Here is a 23,104-nt window from a genome sequence, read left to right as displayed (position 1 = left end):
GAATGGGGGAGACGTAAGCCACATTGGCAGGAGTTTGAACGTTTTTTGTGCTAATTACAGTCATGGTTTCCAGGACCCCAAGCTACCTGCCAGGCTTCCCCCAGCCCACATTCATCAATAACCTGCTCATCATTACATACAGTCCCGCCATTCTGCAGCCCATATCTACACTGGCGCACCCAGACACGATGGATTACAAGTGAAGGTCTATTTATCGCACCTATAAATAACAATACCCGCAGGAAATTATTTATCGGGAGAGATAAATAGCGCTTATTGTGACTTTTCGGGGAATAACATGCGGATTTCGGTATTGAACATACCACAAATCACGTCGTACAGTAAATACCGTACACATTCTCCTCGTTACATTTCGGCAATTTTGACCTGATGAAATTTGAAGAAGTTTGTGGTATTTAAGTCATTCTCTAATTATCGTGCACATTAAATATCTACCAAATCATAATTCCAATCTTTGCACAAATAGGGGTTTACAGACATGTTGGAATTCACCAACTCACTCGTAGTCAGGCCCTATATATGTGTCTTAATGGGAAATATGGTGCTCTTTCCCTAATATTTTACTTCACTAAAGGAACATGTGTTAAGCATTTCAGAGTATCAACATGGACGAGAAGTAATTGACACAACTCAAGGGAAATCCGATACCAATTTATAGAAATAAATTGTGTATTTATCTTAATTTTGACACCAAAATTAATGGGGTTGCATACGTACAACAGCTGTTATAGATCTTAAAAGTAATAAAATATCAATGCAAAATAATACAGTGAAAATGTAACATTGCAGTCAAATGGAAGAACCGCCACTGACAATTGGTCGCTTGCAGGTCGAGTTGCATTGTACCCTTGCAGGGTAAAGGTAATATGAGTCCAAGGACCTATCCATGACAGTCAGTTCAATTTTACATGGCCCAAGGGTCCCAGGTACAGAGTTTTTCTTGTGCTGAACTGGAGCTGCAGAAGAGTTGCTTTTACCACTGAAACAGTGCTGCGGGTAAAAAGATGCAAAAAGACAACAATGGAGAGGTTGCTGATGTCTGTCGAAGGTCGGATGGAGTTCGCTCTTAATGCAGCATCGAGTGAAGGAATCAGATATCGGATTGGTGACCAACAAACCTGGGCTGCTGTAATTGGAGAGGAAAGTAATATTGAGGTTCAGTGGACCAGGGAAACGCAGTAGTTGCCTGTAACTTTGTGGAAGGCAGGTCTACAGTTCCCCCAATGCACTAGACCATCTGGATTTGGGTGATCCTTCAGAGGGCCTGATGGCCAGAGACTCCTCGGAGCCGAAGTGTTGTTTTACATGCAGTTTGCAGGGGACTAGTGGCACTAGTCCAGGAGAGTCAGTGGGAGCTTCAGGGTTCCACAGTGGTCCCTCTGTCTGGGGGATCTGCGAGATGGCCTAGGACAAGTCTCGATCAGGCAGTTCTAAGAGTGTTGCCACAGGTGCAGGGTATTCATCTTTTGCTTTGAGCAGGTCTTGTTGTTGCTGGTCCAGGGCCCTTCTTCTGTCCCTTTTGAATGAATGAGAAATTTATAGAGAGCAAACCAATGCCAGGAGCTGTCTTGGCGCTAACCTTTGATGAAGCTTGTTCAGAGCTGAGGCTCTGGTGTGAGGGGCAGTTACTCAAATTCTAGAGTTAGAGGAGTTAGTGGTGTGAGAGCTTGTAGCCGATGGGCAGATAGTCCCTGAAGCTAATCCACCACTGAGGTGACTGCATCTGGGGTGTGGGTCATCTTTGCTAACCAGACCTTCTATCCTACCACTTCTAAAGATGGTAGAAATCTAACTTCAGGTTACAGAAAAGGCTGCTTACACTGGAGGTGTGGCTCGCCTTCTAGAGGTGTACACCTCCTTGACTAACTTATTTCTCGCCGGTCTAGCTGCAAATGTCCCTGGGGCAGCAGGAGGGCTGTTTCAACTGGGAGTCAGCCCCGGTGCTTATCAGAGGCGGTGCTGCCTTTGAAGCTGACCACCTTGATCTGCCACTTTACTAGCCTGCTTGGGAGGAGGGAGGTGTGACTTTTCTGTGCCCAAGCCTTTATTCCTGAGTTCTGGAAGTGATCAAGCCTGGCAGGAGGTCAGAATCCTGTCTTGGCAGCAGCATATGCAAGAAGCATAGGCTTGCCAGTCAGAGCAGAGAGATACTGGGGCAACCAGGAGGGCAACCTCTAAGGACATCTGTTCTAGGTTTCCTCACAACCTCTAAGGTAGCCAACTGGGTGCATGCCATATCACCTAGGGCATAAGATTTGTGTCAGAGGTGAGAAGACATGTTGTTTGACACCAAACATGACATATTTCAGGGGTGCAATATTGCAGTTGCCAACATCAAGAATGCCCGGGTGGCAGCTCATGTTATCCTATGAACCTCTAACACTTATAGTAGTTTCCAATAGGGAACCCCACTATAGGGTCACATATACTTGCACTTATTTTTAAAAAGTGCAAGTATGCCGCCCGCTGGGCTGAAGAGGCCTTCCTTAGGGAGACATGACATATATTAAAGATAGTGTATTGACTGTGCCGCACATGGTGAGGGCACAGTTGGAATCAAGAAGTTTTCACTGCTCCTGCAGTCTGCAATGGTAGGCCTGCTGTCAGTAGTTTACTGAGGTCACTCAGGATGGCATAAAAATATTCTGCAGCCCTGGGGACCCCTTTTCCACCTATGCCATGAGTACCCCTAGTACCATATACTAGGGACTTATAAAGGGGTAAAATCTTTGCCAATTTGGGATTATCAAGTCGAACAAAACAATTTTAGGAGACACAACAGGCACTGGGGTCTGAGCAGCAGTCTCCAGTTCACTATCAAAGTCATAAACGTCAGCATTTGGAGCAAAAAGTGAGGGATGACCATCAAAAGAGGGCACTTTCCTACGCACAGAAAAATATATTTTTTTCTAAAATGGCTAGAAATTGTTGTACGCTTGGAAAAGATTATGTGCAAAAGATTCAAAAGCATTTTACTTTCCTTTTAGAACTAGTATTTATTATGTTTGTGTGCCACGATTTTAAGACTTCTAAACAGATACCTTGAAGTGTAGGTCTTAGTAAAAAACGTTAGTTCCACATGTATGAAGGGGCATTAAATTGTTCCACATTGGTAGCAATCAAGCACTTTCAGGTACCCTGGAGTTCACTTTGCTAAAATTACAAATGTACTTCAGTACTAGGAGGTGTAGTCAGACCTTTAGCCTTTCACAACTAGGGTTTTGCTTTGGGCTGCAGGGCCCAGGAAACCCTTTCATCTCAACCTGGCTGCGCTAATGCCAAGTTGCTTCTTCTGAAAGAACCTGTAAATGTGTTAAGAGGGGTTATATGCTTAGTTAAAGGCTTCTATTAAAACACATATGTGGCTGTTAGAGGTCGCCACCCCTTTCCTTAACTCGGCATTAACACAAAACATTACCTCTTTAAAAAATATGTATGAAAGTCTATGTTTTAAATGTGTTCATCAAGGAGAGCATCTTGCCTTTTGTTTTAAAATATTTTGCACTTTAATGGTTTCTAACCTCAATAATTCATTTTTGCAATCGATTATAATGACTTAATGTAATCAGCACATTTCTGTTTATTGAGTTCATATGTGTTATATTGTTGCAGTTACATAGCACTGCGGCAATCAGTAGGCCGCTTAACATGACAAGATCACAAATTGAATGTACAATGTCACACGTGTGTCTGCAGAGACAAGACAGGCAGATTAATACATGTCAATGTGTGGCTGATATGCAAATACGGCGTTCTGCTGCTGTGTAGTTATTTTTGTGCTATGCTATGTACATCCATACAAACATACATTTATGAATAACGCCATGAAATATGTATGTACACAGCCAAATGTTTTGTTACTAAAGTTCCTAGCTAGTGGTGCTGATTTATGTGTGTGCACGTGCTAGCACGCAAAGGTAAGGGGCGGTGAGAGGCAATGGGATGCTTTAGGGCTTTTTTTGCCGAGGACGGCAAAAGCTGTAGGGCCAGCTCTGACACCAGGTGATGTAATGCAACCTTAACATCAAGTGTCCCATTACATACCTTTTAATTACCTGCTGCAAATCCCATCATAGAAGGAGGATAAGGTCCTTAGGGCATACGCGTTGGACTTAGGGGTGTTTGGAGTGCTGCACCGCACCCAAAATAACCATGCTGAAGTTCAGAAGGTGAATAAGCCAAAAACATGCTTTAAAAAAAAATGATCCTGTCAAATTTGGCGCACTTCAAAGACAGGTCAAGTGTCAGGCTATGTCACAAGCCACGTTGCTGCATATACTTTTAACATAGAGATTGGTGTTTACTTTTCCCTCTCAGCAAAGTGCAAGCATTCTGTAAAGTAAACTATGTGACCATCATGATGGGGTACAGAGCAGGGAGTGTGAAAACAAAGGCTATAGGATGACATTATTTTTCTAGTACACAACAAAAATGAAATACCTGTAAATTAACTGTACAAATTATTAAAAATATATCAGCAGCGAGGAAAGTCCAAATGAAGCACATTTCTTTGTAATTCCGAAGTGTGAAGGAAACACAGATTTTAATAGGATGAAAACAAGTCAATGCACTTGGTGCTGTACAAAAAACATTTCCACACATTATCGTTTGTAAGCTATGTAGTTTTGTATAGTTTTACCAGTAAAACTGTATGTTTGTGCAAATTTAGTGCCCATTTTAATGCAAAATGTGCTGTCTATAAAGGACAGTGTGCTACCGCCCCATGCTTTAGTAAAATGTTTGGGACAGTGTGCTCGAAAATGCACCACCAGCTTCTACTACTCTCCTGCTGAATGCATTTGCTACACTTATTCTTTGTGAGACGCTTGTGTTTTCCAAAATCCCTAAGGCTTCAGTGATGTAACATTGATCATTTATTGTACAGCGGGTGACCCACCATCCTACCAGCCCCCCCCTCCCAGAGGTTATGCTCTCCATATCTGTGGTGAATTTGCAACCGCAGTTCTGGCAGATTCACTTGAGTGAAGATTGAGACACCATGTTTTTTGGGCAGCTCAGCATTCTCTGTTGCTTTCCATTAATCGTGGATTTTATTGCTAAAAAGCAAAAAGAAAATACATTCGGCATGCAGGGCCTTTTCTATGTGTGCCTCAGGGACATTTTACCATTTTCCCTCCTTTGCATGCCTTGCATGGTGGTCCCGGGAAAGAAAAATCTGTGATATTTGCCCTGCTCTAACCACGTAGGTCAACATCTGCAGGGACTCGGTGGTGCAAGAACTGCTGGGTCACGGGTTCTGATGGCAGAATGAGCTGAAGCGCCATCATCAGGAAACCCAGTGCTTTATTTGAGCTGGTGGTTTCCGGTGCTCAGCACCGGCACTTATTTATCAAAACCGTCACTTTTCATGAGCACCAGTTAAGGACACATTCATTTCTGGAAGGCACCGGGAGATCAAGTAATTTGCCCAGAATCACAGAGTGTTGAGTCAATGCCAAGACTCGAAGCTGGTGAAGTCTGCTGCTCTGGCCATTATGCCACATTCTCTCCCCGTTTTCATGGCTAGTAGTTGGTTCTTTTTTAGTCGGTGCTAACAGCGGGAATGGGCTGGTGCAAGCTGCCTCCTGAGGAGAGTCCCAGCACTTATTTTTTTTACAAAATAACCACTGAGGAAACCTAAAGTTTTCCTGTCTCTAGGGTTTGAGGTAGCCACAGATTCGGCAGGACTAGAGCCCAGCCAGTTCATGGCGGTGATGCTGTACAGTCAAATCTTAAATTATGCCTGCACTAATGTCTGAGTTGTGCCTTCGGCTGTATTTCCACTCCCATCCAAGGCACCTTTGATCTCTCCAGCGATCCCACGAAGCACCCTGTTTCCCTGTTTCCTTTATTTATCTTTCCACAGCATCACTCGTGCTTCCAAATTCAATTTTATGTCAAATCCAACTCCTTAATTAGCTCCCTTGCTAAGATGGCGCCTTTTATGTGGTGACTTTATCTAAACAAAAGATGAGCATTTGAGCGAGTGCCACGAGCATCATCACAGTGAGCTAAACGAGTTTCCACTTCTGCAAACTTGTTTGTGACCAAAGTTATGTTTTCAGAGGCCCGTCTAAGAATGTGGGCGAGTTTCACAATGCGTCTCTGTTAGTAACTGCTAACCGTCAGATGTGTTGCATTGTTGTGCAGCAGGAGATGGACACATTTCACCTCATTTGAAGGTGTTGTCAGAGTAAGAGTTCAGCATCCAACAGATATTCCGTCATGATTGCTACTAATTCTTTGCACAGTAGTTTACGGTATGCATTATACAATCTACGATCAATCACACATGATTTTACGGGATGCACTTCAACAATGTGAAGGATAACAAGCATTGGCATAGCCAATAGGTCTCGCCTTACGGGATGCACTTCAACAATGTGAAGGATAACAAGCATTGGCATAGCCAATAGGTCTCGCCTTACGGGATGCACTTCAACAATGTGAAGGATAACAAGCATTAGCATAGCCAATAGGTCTCGCCTTACGGGATGCACTTCAACAATGTGAAGGATAACAAGCATTGGCATAGCCAATAGGTCTCGCCTTACGAGATGCACTTCAACAATGTGAAGGATAACAAGCATTGGCATAGCCAATAGGTCCCGCCTTACCGGATGCACTTCAACAATGTGAAGGATAACAAGCATTGGCATAGCCAATAGGTCTCGTCTTACGGGATGCACTTCAACAATGTGAAGGATAACAAGCATTGGCATAGCCAATAGGTCTCGCCTTACGAGATGCACTTCAACAATGTGAAGGATAACAAGCATTGGCATAGCCAATAGGTCTCGCCTTACGGGATGCACTTCAACAATGTGAAGGATAACAAGCATTGGCATAGCCAATAGGTCACACCTTTGGAATCTTATAAGTATTTAGTTATGCCGTACAATTTCTTTGGTGCAACAACATCAACTGTTGTATGTCTAAACATTTATAAGCTTCCAAAGGCAAGACCTATTGGCTATGCCAATGCTTGTTTTCTGTGCCTGCAACGCAGTACCAGAGTTCATTTCTCTTCAACTAATTTCTCTGTTAGTGGAAAAATGAATGCCCCCTTTTGAATGGTCAAGATTGAAGCTCTGTCAAGAGACTGGGGGGCTAATGTCTCTAACCGACCCCAAGGGGTGCTGATAACGACTTGAGTCATGTCAGAGCAGCATCCTAAAACCATCAAAGATTGCGAAGCCAAGCTTTTTATGGCCAGGGCCAAGGACAGTAGAGGTAGGGATAGATCAATGGCTTGTTCCAGGTCTCCACAAAGAGGAAGCATGGAATCAAACATAAGTGGCGTTAGTCGGGAAGGCCACTCTGACTCCTCCTTGGAGATGAAGTTTGTTGAACCACCACCACCGTAAGTGTTTCCAGTGCTAACCCCATATCCATACATCTACTTGCCACAGCAGACCCTGTCCTGTCTTTTAATGTCATGTTTGAAGTCTTTTGGCAAGCGATGACCCCCTCTGAAGCATCATTGTGACCTCTGGGACCTATGAGGATGCCATGCGGGTTTAATGCCGGCAGGTCTTCCCTCTGCCCCCTCTTCAAGTGGCACAGTCGACACCACCTCTGGCACTGACGCATTTCTTCCTACATACCCTTCTCTGCAGGCGTCGCCAGCTCCTGTTATAGCCCTTGTCTGTGCGAGCTCCAGAGCTATCCGCTTCAGGCTCTCAAACTCCATTACATAGGTTGAGAAGGGAGGGGCAATAGTTGTTTGAAGAAAAATAATTTCATCCTACACTTTTTTGACTTTTCTGTCTAGACTCTGAAGAGGAATATCCTCGAGAGCCTATTCAGTAATTCCAGGGCCTGGCAGAGACTATTGGCATTGAAACTTTTCCAGAGCTGGAATGTTTGGACTCCTCTGGAGCCTTTTGGCTTTGAGCGTCCTTCTACCATTCCATCATGCAATGTTCTAGAACGCCATCTGCTCACCATGTTGACTAAAGCTAATATAGCAGTTTTTTACCTTCTGCACATACTAATGTGCCACTTCTTCAATTCAGTGGAATTCTACTGGACCCTATGTTGCCTATGTGGCCCAAACCATCATCATCCCCTGCTGTCAGCAGGTCTTGTTGCCGCCAGATAAAGAGCTACTTTCTGTGACCCTCTTGCACTTATCAGAGTACCCTTTTCCAGAAAGTTGAGGCTTCCTCGTTATCCAGACTAACTCCCAAAAATGTTCTGGTCGCTCCAGCAAATAGAGATTGAAATATACTTGAGGCTTGGGCCGACAAAGCTTTTTACGGCTTGGAGCCTACGGCTCACATCTTTGAATGCTATGTGACTGCTGGGACGGTGTGTGAATGCAGTATGGCAGAAGCATTGTTTCAGCAAAATAGACGCTAAGAACACAAAAACAATAGCACATTCGTATAATGCTTAGTATTAGAGTTCATGTAATTTCTTTTCACTGTAAATTAAACTACAAGTGCTACTATTACTCAGCGTATTAATATACTATATGAATGTGTTTTTATACAGCGCGAAGCAGGCTCCAAGTGCAGGGCCGGACTGGGAACCAAACCTGGCCCTGGCAAAGTGCTCGGTAGGCCTCCCGGGTGCCACCGAGCTCTTTGCCGGGGCCGATTTTGTCACAGGGCCGATTTTGCAGCTATGCTGCAAAAACGGCCCTGTATCAAAAACGGCCCCCAGGGGCCCAAAACGGGCCCCCACCCGTGCGGCCCACCGGGGGATTGCCCGGTGCCCGCTACGGCCAGTCTGGCCCTGTCCAAGTGTGTGTGTGTGTGTGGGGGGGGTGTTGGAGCTCTATAGCGACGGCCGTTCGAGGAATCTAAAGAGAGAGCGATCCCGGGCTCCAGGCAGTGTAATAAACACATTTGTATAAATGTAGACTTCCTCTAAAGCACTTTGTGCACACCACAGATGTGTGCCTGTGTGGCGGGGGTAATAAGAGAATGAATGGCCCTGGTGGAATGTGCACGTGAGTACGAATTCCTTAAAAAGCCGTAGGCTGCCCTCAAACTGTGAAAAGTTGAGACTCATCATTCACTGCTGGCGAGCCCCTGCTGCTGGCTCCGCATTTCACCAGTTGCGATTACCAGATGTTAGCAAGCGGCTTTTGCACTTGTAAATTTGCCTTTGAAAAGACCAAACAGTTTATGGTAAGGGGGGATATAACCACCCCCTACACACTCCCCCACCCCCTCACCGCTGCAGCTCTGATTGTGAGCCCAGCCCTCCAGCGGCCTTAAGCTGTCCTTCCCTCACTTCATTTACCAGTAGCGTAACGAAACCTCAGAGGGCGCTGCATGGTACACTCATGACCCCCCCCCCTGCCCCCACCCACCGAATTTGTGGCTGTCCCTTTCCTACATCCAAGCAGATAATATCTTAGGCTCTCGTTAGGAGTGATCTCTGAATACCAATTTGGGTGCAAACTGGAGTCTGCACTCAAACTAATATTACAGGCAATGCAGAAATTGTGTGTGCAGTATTACCTCATGCATAATTAGCCTCGATTTTTTTCTGGGGACATATTTGCTAGATCACAAATAGAGGAAGTAGTTACCGGAAAGTATCCCAGACTTTGGGAATGGCATGCCAAAATAGGTGCGGTGTTGATCCCCATTCTATAACGCATTGCGTAGAAATGAATACTGCAGTAATTTCGTATTCACAAAAATAAAGGTACCCGTGGTGTTGGTAATTCTGAGTGAAGATTACATTGAACCAGTGTGAACCGAATATTTGCAGTGTGGATCTCGGTGCCCTTTAAGGTGAGGAATAATTACTGCATTCTCCTGGGATTTCAGCCTGAAGGGTACACAGGTGCGTTGACCCCTGAACTATCTGACCAAAAGGAAAGACTTGCTTCTACACCATAAACAAAGACTGAGATACCGTTTTTAAGAAGGCAGTGAACTTCTGTACCACAGAACATCAATGTAATATCAGTGCATGCAGTAACTTGGGAAAGAGGTCGTTTGCAAGAGCTCATTCAGCATGTAAGCTAGGAGACACCAGGACTAAGATATTAGTGCACACCTCAAGTCAGTGTACAGATGCATTCTGGGAGTGTGCGTAGGGTTTAATGATAGTGCATGAAACAAGTTAAAATATGTGCTTTGAAGGAGCTTTGTTAGAGTCCGAAAATCTCAATGTTGCGGGTGGAGTGGGACTGGAAATCTCATCAAAAGCATTGCAAGAGATTTGTGCACGAGACAGTACAGAGCTAGAAATGCATTGTGACAGGCAGCGCTACAACGCCACGCAAATGACAGAATGTGAGCTATACAGAGTCCAGTGACACCATTCTGCACCCAGGAACGAGGTGCTTTGTGAAAGGCCCTAGATTTTATTGTGAGAGCTCTGTGGGTGTGCTGTGAGGACGGGAACACCTTGCAGGAGGGGGGTTGGTGCATCTCTCTGGGACGGCACTGGAGGGTGTAGCTCCAGGTGATGAGTGTTTTAGCACAGGACAGCAGAGGAGAGTGCAGTTTTGATGTACAGATGCATTCTGGGAGTTTGCGTAGGTTTCAATGATAGTACATGAAACAAGTTAAAATAGGTGCTTTGAAGGAGCTTTGTTAGTCTCCGAAAATCTCAATGTTGCGGGTGGAGTGCGATTAGAAATCTCATCGAAAGCATTGCAAGAGATTTCTGCACGAGACAGTACGGAGCTAGAAATGCATTCTGACAAGCAGCTATACAACGCCATGCAAATGACAGAATGTGAGCTATACAGAATTCAGTGACACCATTCTGCACCCAGGAACGAGGTGCTTTGTGAAAGGCCCTAGATTTTATTGTGAGAGCTCTGTGGGTGTACTGTGAGGACAGGAACACCTTGTAGGAGGGGGATTGGTGCATCTCTCTGGGATGGCACTGGAGGAGGTAGCTCCAGGTTATGAGTGTTTTAGCACAGGACAGCAGAGGAGAGTGCAGTTTTGGGTAAAGATGTATTGCGAGAGCTCTGCGGATGTCTCATTGTTTGGCTGGTGGTGCATGACCAGCACTAAATGGCGACAAAAAATATGATGAAGAGGACTGCTCCAGGCCAATGGAAATGACAAAGTAGTCAACAAGAATCACTTGTGCTAAACACTCGTGCTTGTGCTGACATGCCCCTTGCGAGAGTGAGCAGCGGCACGCAGACCATATGTTTTCAATTAGCGGGCGCGCCGCTGCTTGCTCCCGCAAGGTGGATGCCAGCACAAGCATGAGTGCTGAAAAAGAGCTGACCAATTTCTAAAGGTCATCTCCTAGTGCAGCGCATGCGCACTGCCTAGGTGAGATCTAAAAAGGACTTTTTTGATATAGAGCTGTAGTTATTTCAACAAATTGCTACAGTTTAAAAAAATTAATTAAATTGCATTTTTATAATTTTAATTTTTTCAATTAGCTCAGAAGGTTGAGCAGCTATTGCAGAGATTTCTGTGCAACTTATTTTCGCCATTGTGAATCCCAGCACATCTACTCCACTTTACAATAAGTACTTCTGGGTAAAATTGTCTTGGCTTTGCTAACCTTCCCAATGTCCTATGGCAAGGATTCTGCAGCTATTACTCCACTCCCAAAAGTTCCACAACTGGTGTCCTGTACTCTACCCTTTTCAAAACCCATCATGGTCAGAAAGATAATTCAGTGGATTAAGCACTGGCTGAAGAGCTCTCGCTGATGTATATTTACAGCTCTGAATGTCAGCACATTCACTAAGGCTTTGACATTAGTGAGTTTGATAAAAATGCGCCAGCATTCCAAAGATGCCTGTAGTCCACGCCTCCTATGCCTCGCAACAGACCACCACTGATGCTCTGCAACCACTTTTCCCAATGGACCACACAGAGGGTCATATTTACTGCAAATTGGAGGAGCGCGGCGATAGCCGCCTTGGCTTAACGCCACTCTCGGCCACTTCTGAGACGCAGGGCTAAACCATATTTACAACAATATGTTGCAGCCCTTCGTTTCCCCCTGCGCTGGCGCTAAATGTACCAGCCTAGCACCAATGCAGGCACCCTTGCACCAAAGTGCAAGGGTGTCTGCGTTGAGGGTAAGATTGTTTATGTGCAGGAAGGTGTCCCTTCCTGCAAATAAACAATCTTTAAATGGCGTTTTGTAACTTCTATGTGTGCTGCTTAATGCAGCACACATAAAAGTTGCAAAACATTCTTTTTTTATAGATTGTTTATGTGCAGGGAGGGTCACTTTCCTACACATAATCAATCAATGGCCTTTTGCTGTTTATATGTGTGTTGCACAAAGCAGCACACTTACAAAAAGCAAAATAGATGAGAAATGAAACCTTTCTCCTCATTGCGCCTGTTTAAGGCTAGGTTTTCCCTGGTCTTAATGTTGGCACTGCCCCATATTTACTCTGCCCTTGTAAATATGGGGCAGCATCAAAAACAATGGGTGTTGCAGTGAAACGCCCACTGCAACACCTTGTAAATATGGGGCAGGATCAAAATCAATGGGTGTTGCGGTGGAACCCCAACCACAACACCTATTGCTCACCCCTTTCACGCTAAGTATAGCGTGAAAGGGGGCCTCATTCACAAGGCTGCGTTGAGCCACGTTAAGTGGCTTAACTCTGCCTTGTGAATAAGGCAAAGCCCCTATCGCCACTACAACGTCCTGAAAAGTGACGCTATAGTGGCGATAGGGGCTTGTAAATATGCCCCTGAGTGTCCTGTCACTTCCCTATCCCTATTCATACAACAAAAGATCTGGCAAAAACAGGCACTTTCTCAAGTTAATATATCTGTGGGATACCAATGAGGGAAGATATTTTTATCTAAAACCTCAGCCAGCTATCATTATAGCATAGTATGGCTGAATCCTCAGTGCCCTTTAATTTTAAAACTGCAGAAAAGAAAAAGGAGGAAGAAAAAGAAAGTGGTCGGTCAGTACACTCAAATTAACACATACCCCCGGTCACAAGTGTATATGTGCTCAAAAATGTGTTTTTGGCCTTAGAAGTCTGAGCACTTTACCATTGCTGACGAGTGCTAAAGTGCATGAGCTTTTCCCCTAAACATGGTGACATTCAGGCTGCAGGCACACAAAGCAAGGTTAAGAACAGAGAAATGTACACTTTCAAAAAGTACAAAAAAGCAAAGGTTCCTGTGGAATAGTATACATATATATAGATATTGTAATGCGCAATCGCGATAATAAAGGGTTAGAGTGATGTCAGAAAAAAAAGACCAAAAACACCAAAGATCTCATTGAACACATATATATGTATTACTCAAATATTATACAAAAAGATAAGAAGTTGTGCGAAGTGTCCCAAGTGCTGCAAGAACCTAAAAGTTGCGTGACATAGTGTGACAATATTGACAAGGTTTCAAGGATTCATTCTACAGAAAACAACAATTTCTGAATTTGTACAAAATATACAGCGACTTTATACAATAATAAGTGCTGAATCAGTGGTTCGCTTTCATCATTACTGTCGACGGCGTTTTGACCCTTTCTAGAGTATAGGGTCTCATAAGGACCTATGTATAAAGGGACATCGAGGGAAGGAAAGAATCAAAATAGTGTGAGGTGAGCATATAGCCCATATACCAATACAATTTGCAATATATTGGATCATGTAGGCAAGAAGAGGTGGTGAAGGTACCTGAATTTTAAATCGCTCAGCTGAGTGAAAAGAAATGTGCCAACCGTGGTTAATAGTGAAAGAAAGATACTCACAGGGAGACCCAGCCGGGTTCTGGTATTGTGAGGGGCAGAGAAAAATAGATAAAGATTAGAAAGTAAATGGGCTACTACTTAGAGAAACTACAGGAGTGGCGCAAATGAGAGACTTATCCCAGGTCAGGGTGTGGGCTGGCGATCAAAGGGATGATGTAGCGCTGATGCAGAGGATGAAACTCAGCGTGGGGCATTCTTGGGATTGTATCTTGCGCATTTGAGCAATGAAAACAGCTAGATTGGAAGTGCACGATTAAAGTCTTACCAGGGCGTGGCTCGTGGTTTATAGACGATAAAGTGTAGAGAGCTGAATTACGACAGGAAGTCTGCTTCTCTTATTATTTTTTTTATTTTTTATTTTTATTTATGCAGTTTGGACATATTGTTACAAAACACACACAAAAAAAAAAAAACAGCATTACAAATTTCCTTTGTATTGACAAACTTAACATTCAAAGAAAAAGCCGAAAGGGCCAAAATAGATAAACAATTCATGATACTATATTCTCTCCCTCTTTCATTCTAGCCTCCCTCCAGTTTGAGATGGGGGACCAAATAGATATACCGAAATCAGCGGTTTTCTTCCCCTTCTGGGCGTACAAGGATATCTCAATATTATGCATACCCAATAATCTAGACAGCCACATTTGAAATGAAGGAGCATTCATGTCCTTCCAACCTGAGGAAATTAAGATCCGGAGTACGAGGAAGTCTGCTTCTCTATGGAGTAGTATGACGATTCCTATGTGGTGAGGAATTAGAATATTTGCATCGAGTGTAACTCATGATGCGTTCAAATTGTATTTGAGTGCTGGGGTGTCAGGCGTGTGTCTTACCTAATTAACAATGAGGTTCCAAAGGGCAGGTGCGGTGCGTGCTTACAGCAAGACTGCAGTCGTCTGCTTGCTAGAGGACGATGACATCGAGCGGATGCTTGTGATGTCTTAAATAGTTCTCAAAGCCGAAAACCGGAACGGTACGCAGGCATCAGGGATGATTGCCACGACCAGGAGTTATCCAGTTTTCGGTGATGGGAGCCCAAGGAAAAGTAAAAAAAGACCTTGCGATGTGTTGCAGATAGCTTGGGGCAATAATCATTTAGAAGAGAGACGGACATAGTGTGTGTCCAAGAATAATAGTAGAAGTAGAAAGGAGGTTGGCACAATGTATAGATTGCTGAGCAAAAGACGGTGATCACGGAATAACGTGACACGGCAGACAAGGTGTGCCTCTGGGATTGCTCGTACAGGAATAACAGATCTGGGCACTTTATGTGGGTGGCTGAAAAAAAGGCGATAAACATGGAATTCTGTTACACGTATTGTTATCGCCCAGTTTGGCAGCAGGAACACGTAATTGTCTATGACAAGCAATATTAAACAGGGGAGCAACATGAACATCTTAGACAAAAAAGAATACGTAATAGTCCAAAGTTATAAGTTAATATCCACAAGGATAAATACTAGAGCAATCTATGATCACATAGTCAAGCGGCTACAGTAATTATGTACAGTTGTACAATTGTCAGTTACCAAGAACATCGATAACTATTAGGGTGATGTACATTAATATGGTAAACCGTGCTCCAATAGGTTGTGGACGTGAATATATTCGACATACATTCAACATATACATGGCGTATTGTCGTTACAAGATGTGAACAGGATCAATTGCTGTACATGGCTATGTTGTGTGCTAGCATAGTCAAGTCTAAGCAAATGTGTTGAAGGAAACTGTCCAATCGTATACACATGCAGGGTCAGTTCTAGGGTATTATGTGGCAGTGTCATGTCAGTGTTGATACAAAGCCACGCCACTCTTCCGCGGAATTGAGTCCCTGGTACATCAAATTAATTCTGTCTATCCAGTGACATTCACGTCCCTGCAGAATTTGTGTGATGTCTCTCCCTCTCGAAGGGACCAAGGCAATATCAATCACTTGCCACCTGATCTCATCGGCTGTGTGATGTTTCTCATTGAAATGAGAGACCAGTGGGGCATTCACAACTAGACAACGTATGCGATGGGGCTGTCCATTGAGTGGGCGGGGCCGCGTCGGCCAATGGACATGCACAGCACTACCGAGGTAGTGCTCGGGACGGCCGTTGGCCAACGGGCGCAACGAACAGGTTAAAAGCATTGACCCCGGAATGGTGGTCCCCCTGTTCGCCTACAAGCGAGGAAAGAACATAAAGGACCACCTAATTAGGTGTGTTGCCTACCCCTTCACGTTGAATACCAGCACCTTCAAACATGCCAATTGCACACATACTCTAGAGTTTTTTTCAAACTGTAACACACGTAAAGTGGTATACTGTATTTGGTGTCCCTGCGGACTGCCATACATTGGACAAATCCAACAACCAGTCAAAGCTCGCATTGGACAACATCGAAGTCGCATACGACGTCTAGTTGCAAATGCCCCACTGGTCTCTCATTTCAATGAGAAATATCACACAGCCGATGAGATCAGGTGGCAAGTGATTGATATTGCTGTGCTCCCTGAGAGAGGGGGAGACATCACACAAATCCTGCAGAGGCGTGAATGTCACTGGATGGACAGAATTAATTCAATAAACCAGGGACTCAATTCCGCAGAAGAGTGGTGTGGCTTTGTAGCAACACTGACATGACACTTCCACATAATACCTTAGAGCTGACCCTGCATGTGTATACGATTGGATAGTTTCCTTCAACACATTTGCTTAGACTTGACTATGCTAGCACACAACATAGCCATGTACAGCAATTGATCCTGTTCACATCACGTGAACACAATACGCCATGTTTATGTCGAATATATGTTGAATATATTCACGCCCATAGCCTATTGGAGCACGGTTTACCATATTAATGTACATCACCCTAATAGTTATCGATGTTCTTGGTAATTGACAATTGTACAACTATACATAATTACTGTAGCCGTTTGACTATGTGATCATAGATTGTTCTAGTATTTATCCTTGTAGATATTAACTTATAACTTTGGACTTTTACGTATTATTTTTTGTCTAAGATGTTCATGTTGCTCCCCTGTTTAATATTGCTTGTCATAGACAATTACGTGTTCCTGCTGCCAAACTGGGCGATAACAATACGTGTAACAGAATTCCATGTTTATCGTCTTTTTTTCAGCCACTCACATAATGTGCCCAGATCTGTTATTCCTGTACTAGCAATCCCAGATGCACACCTTGTCTGTCATATCACGCTATTCTGTGATCACCGTCTTTTGCTCAGCAATCTATACATTGTGCCAACCTCCTTTCTCCTTCTACTATTATTCTTGGACACACACTATGTCTGTCTTTCTTTTAAATGATTATTGCCCCGGCTATCTGTAACACACCGCAAGGTCTTTTTTCACTTTTCCTTGGGCTCCCTTCACCGAAAACTGGATAACTCCTGGTCACGGCAATCATCCCTGATGCCTGCGTACCGTTCCGGTTTTCGCCTTTGAGAACTATTTAAGACATCACGAGCATCCGCTCGGTGTCATCCACCTCCAGCAAGCAGACGACTGCAGTCTTGCTGTAAGCACGCACCGCACGTGCCCTTTGGAACCTCATCCTTAATTAGGTAAGACACACGCCTGACACCCTGAGCACTCGAATACAATTTGACGCATCATGAGTTACACTTGATGCAAATATTCTAATTCTTCACCACATAGGAATCGTCATACTACTCCATAGAGAAGCAGACTTCCTGCCGTAATTCAGCTCTCTACACGTTATCGTCTATGAGCCACGCCCTGGTAAGACTTTAATTGTACATTTCCTATCTAGCTGTTTCCATTGCTCAAAAGCACAAGATACAATCCCAAGTATGCTACACCACGTGTGTGCCCCACCACACAAGTCCTGACTGTCACGCTTTCCCCCAGAGTTCCATCACTGACACCGGCCTTCACACGCTGAGTTTTATCCTCTGCATCAGCGCTACATCATCCCTTTGATCGCCAGCCCACACCCTCACCAGTGGTAAGTCTGTCATTTGTGCCACTCCTGTAGTTTCTCTAAGTAGTAGCCCATTTACTTTCTAATCTTTATCTATTTTTCTCTATCCCTCACAATACCAGAACCCGGCTGGGTCTCCCTGTGAGTATCTTTCTTTCACTATTAACCACGGTTAGCACATTTCTCTTCACTCAGCTGAGCGATTTAAAATTCAGGTACCTTCACCACCTCTTCTTGCCTACATGATCCAATATATCGCAAATTGTGTTGGTATACGGGCCATATGCTCACCTCACACTATTTTTATTCTTCCTTTACCTGGATGTCCCTTTATACATAAGTCCTGATGAGACCCTATACTCTAGAAAGGGTTGAAACGCCGTCGACTGTAATGATGAAAGAGAACCACTGATTCAGCACTTATTATTGTATAAAGTCGCTGTATATTTTGTACAAATTCAGAAATGGTCGTTTTCTGTAGAAAGAATCCTTGAAACCTTGTAAATATTGTCACACTATGTTGTCACACTATGTCACGTAACTTTTAGGTTCTTGCAGCACTTGGGACACTTCGCACAACTGCTTATCTTTTTGTATAATATTTGAGTCATACATATATATTTCTTCAATGAGATCTTTGGTGTTTTTGGTCTTTTTTTTCTGACATAACCCTAACCATTTATAATCGCATATATATATGTATACCATTCCACTGTAACCTTTGTTTTCTTGTATTGTTCAATCAACCTGGTTCCATAGTGAGTAGGGTTTCCTTGTTTTCTATTTTCCACTTTAAAAAAGTGGCATTTCTAAAATGGTCATCTCAAACCCAACGTTACCATTAAAGAGGATTTATCAACACATTCCAAATATATGAAATATGATGAAGCTTCTCCTTGCTGATCAGGGATAACAGCTTAAAAAGTATTTTAAGTAATCCCTAATGCTAGCCTATGATAGAAGAAGGCCTCAGAGTCGTGAAAAACGAGTTTAGCTGGTTGTCACTACAAGAACATGTGAAATTTACAAGTACATGTCCTGCCTTTTAGTTACACAGCACCCTGCCCATAGGGCTAATTAGGACTATCATAGGGGTGACTTATGTGTAATGAAAGGGGAGTTTAAGGGTTGGCAAGTGGTTTTAAATGGCAACTCGAAGTGCCAGTAAGCTGCACACACAGGCCCTGCATTGGCTGGTCTGAAACAGGTCTGAAAGGCTGCTTGTGTGGATAGCACAATCAGTTCTGCAGGCCCACTAGTCATATTAAGATTATAGGCCCTGGGTATATGGTATAGCACTTTACAAGGGACTTAGAGGTAAACTAAATATGCCAATCAGTTATACACCAATATCAACATATTTAGGGGAGAAGCAGGTGCACTTTAGCACTGATTAGCAGTGATAAAGTGCTCAGAGTCCTGAGGCCAACAAAAAGATACAGCAAAAACTGGAGGCAAGCAGGTAAAAAGTTGGGGGAAGACCACCCTAGAGATGACAGGTCTAACACATGTCCCCCCGAGCTGAAAGTGGGGAGATCCACCTACCCTCTAAGGAGTTTTCATCATTAAGGCGGGATAACCTGGACAGACCGTCAGCCTTAGTGTGGTCTACTCCTGGTATGTGTTCCACCCTGAAGTCCATACCCTTTAGGGAAATGGACCACCTCAATAATTTCAGATTCTCACCCCTGAATTGCATGAGCCACCTGAGGGGCCTGTGGTCAGTCTGAATCAGGAAGATAGTACCAAACAGGTATGGCCTCAACGTCTTCAATACCCAGGCCACAGCAAAAGCTTCTCTTTCTATAGCGCTCCACCTCTTTTCCCCAGGTAATAACCTCCTGGAGATGAAGGCCACAGGTTGGTCCAGGTCGTTTTCATTGAGGTGTGATAGTACTGCCCCTATGCCATGTTCTGAGGTATCTGTCTGAATGATAAACTCCTGGGAGAAATCAGAGGCCCGGGGCACAGGAGCTGTGCACATGTCTTGCTTCATGAAGTCAAATGCAGTTTGGCATGCCTCTGTCCAAATCATATTTCTGAGAAACTTCTTTGTAGTCAGCTCCATTAAGAGGAAAACACTGGTTCCCTATCCCTCCTATAGTACCAGTGAGGCCCAAGAATGATCTGGCCTCAGTCTGGGCTTTAGGGGGCTGCCAGGCCATGATGGTTTTCTGTCTTGGCCTGAAGCACTTCCTGGAGGTGAAAGAAGTGGTCCTCCCAGCTTCTACTGAAGACAGAAATGCCATCCAGGTAGGAAGCTGAGAAGGCATCCAAACCAGCAAAAACCTGGTTCATCAGCCTCTGGAAGGTGGCAGGGGCATTCTTTAATCCAAAGGGCATCACCCTAAACTGATAGTGGCCCTCTAGAATGGAGAAGGATGACCTCTCCTTGGCACCTTCTGTTAGGGTGATCAGCCAGTACCCTGATGTAAGATCAAAGGTACTTAAGTACTGGGCAGCCCCTAACTTGTCAATCAGATAATCTGCCCTAAAGATGGGATAAGCATCAGTCTTGATCACATAATTTAGGCCTCTGTAATCCACACAGAACCTCAATTCAAGTGTGGTGCCCGGTGGGGCAGCTTTTGGTACTAGATTCACAGGACTGGACCAGGGGCTACTTGAGGGTTCTATCACTCCCAACTCCAGCTTCTTAGACACTTCGCTCTTGATGCTGGCCCTCACCTTATCTGACAACCTGTAAGATTTATTCTTGACAGGGAGGTTGTCCCCTGTGTCCACATCATGGGTATACAGGTGGGTATTCCTAGGAGTAAGGGAGAAGCAAGAGGAGTACTTCTCCAATACTCGGCAACAGTCCCTCTGCTGTTCAGGACTTAGAGTGGGGTTAAGGCTCACTCCTTCGACAGATCCATCCTTCTCCTTGGAGTCTCAGAGTTTAGGGAGAGGTTCACTCTCTTCTTCCTCTGCTCCATCTGTCACCAACACAATGGTGAGCTAAGACCTCTCAAAGAGGGGTTTCAGGCGATTGATGTGAAGCACCCTGTGTGGCTGCCTCGGGGTCTTAAGGCCACTGTGTAGGTGGCCTTACCCTTCTTCTCAATTATCCCATAAGGCCCACTCTTCCTATAGGGAAACAGGCAGGGCAAGAGGATATCCCATTTTCTCCTCAGGCAGACTTCTGATCCTGACTTTCAGGGTCTTGTTGAATCTCTCAACAAGTCTATGAGTTTAGGAGTGGTAAGGGGTGGAGAAGGTGTAAGTTACTCCACACTCCTTCCACACGGACTGCATATATGCAGGCATGAAGGTTGTGCCCCTGCCACACAGAACTTTCTTGGGGAAACTCACTTAGGTAAACATGCCCATCAGGGTTTTTGCCACCACTGGTGCAGTGGTGGTCCTCAGATGGATGGTCTCTGGGTACCAGGTGGCACAATCCTCCAGAACCAGGATAAACTTGTTACCTGAAACAGTCTGGGGATCCATGGATGTAACAATGTTGATGCCCACCTTCTCAAAGGGGGTGCTAATGACAGTTAAGGGAGTAAGGGTGGGTTTCAGACTCTGTCCTGTCTTTCCACTGGCCTGATAGGTCAGACAGGTGCTACAGAACGCATCTGAGGAAGTTATGATTTTAGACTAAACAAAGCGGGGGACAAGCCTTGCAAAGATCTTGTCTTGACCCAAGTGTCCTGCCAGGGGAATCTCATGAGCCATCTCCAGTAGGAAAGCCTTGTAGCATTGTAGGACTACCAGGGTCTACTTGTTGTCCAATGTACAGGAACCTCAGGCTCACTGTAAGGAGGCTGTCCTCCCAGTAAATGTGATAGCTCCCAGAGACATCATCTGCTGCTTGGGCTTTGGCATGTTTCTTCATGCCCTCAAGTGTTGGTCTCTCCCTCTGTGTCCTTCAGAACTCCTCCTTGATGGGTTCTCCTTTTACATGCAAATCAGCCAAAGTAGGCAGATCACCAAGGGAGGACATGTCCTTCTCAGTGGCCTCTGAGGTGGCCACCACAGGAGCCCCATCACCTCACTGGTTCTGATTTCCCATGCCCTCTGCCTTTCTGCTTTTAAACAGCTGGCTGGGCCATGGTTCAAGGCTTCATCCCTTTTTGACTCCCATCCGGAGCAGCCATGGAACTTTTTTGTGACACAGATCCAATATGGTAACCCCAACATCTCCACATGAACATTGAGTTCCACCTGTATGCAGATAGTGTGTGTTAGACCTGACATCCTTGGTGTGGTTTCCCCTGCCTTTCTGCATATACCTCCTGTCTTTTTGATGTTATCTGGACTTTGTTTTTGCTGTTTTTTCACTCTGGGCACTTTACCACTGCTGATAAGTGGTAAACTGCAAGTTCTCCCTGCCTAAATTATCATTCTGATTGGTTATCCATGATTGTCATAGTTGACTTACAGTTAAGTGCACTGTGTGTGCCAGGGCCTGTAAATCAAATGCTACGAGTAGGCCTGCAGCACTGGTTGCGCCACCCACATGAGTAGCCCTGTAAACTTGTCTCAGGCCTGGCATTGGAGTGTCTGTGAGTACAGTTTTAAATTGCCATATCAACCTAACAAGTGCATTCACTTGCCAGGCCCAAACCTTACATTTTACTACATGTAATGCACCCCTAAGGTAGGCCCAATGTACCCTCATGGGCAAGGTGCAGTGTATGTGAAAGGTTGAGCATGTACTGGTGTGTTTTACATGTCCTGATAGTGAAATACTGCCAATTTTGTTTTTCACTATTGCAAGGACTAGCTCGCCCATAGGCTATCAGTGGAGCAGCCTTGAAACATTTTACAAGTGTCAATTGGGAACAGCTGGAGATTTGGAGTTTGGGCTCTCTGAGCTCATAATTTAAAAACACATATTTTAGTGAAGGTGGTTTTTAAATTGTTTGTTTGGAAATGCCACTTTTAGAAAGTGGGAATTTTCTTGTTTAACCATCCTGTGCCTCTGCCTGCCTGTGGAATCAGTGCCTGGTTTAGACTGACAGGGGCCTGTTTTGTACATTCACTCTAGACAGTCACACAAAGGGAGTTGAAGTGTGCCCTATATATCCTGATTGCCCATCAGCAGGCTGACGGCCTTCCTGACCTAGGGTGGCGGGAGGAGTCATCACTGACACCTGAATAGGGCTGTGCCTGGCCTCTCACAATGCTGTCTCCACCCCCCTTGGAGTGTGTCTGGAGACATGACCAAGCAGGACAAGAATCTGTGCACTACAAAAGACAATCCTTTGTAGAATGCCTACTTCAAAGGCCAACAGGGGATAAGTATTGGACCTAAAACCCCAGACTTTTAGAACACTTCTGGATCAAGAGGAGACTCAGTCAATGAGAAGAGCTGAAGAGCTGTAGGGAGGAGTAGTGCCCCTTTGCTGTGTGTTGCTTTGCTGCTTTGGCCTGCAGTTGCTGCTTCTACTTTGGAGAGGAAAAGAACTTGGCTTTGCTGTGTATCC

This window comes from Triturus cristatus, chromosome 12 (genome assembly GCF_964204655.1).
Source record: "Triturus cristatus chromosome 12, aTriCri1.1, whole genome shotgun sequence".
NCBI classification, from domain to species: domain Eukaryota; kingdom Metazoa; phylum Chordata; class Amphibia; order Caudata; family Salamandridae; genus Triturus; species Triturus cristatus.
The sequence above is the reverse complement of the archived record's forward strand: the minus strand, read 5'-3'. Positions refer to the sequence as shown.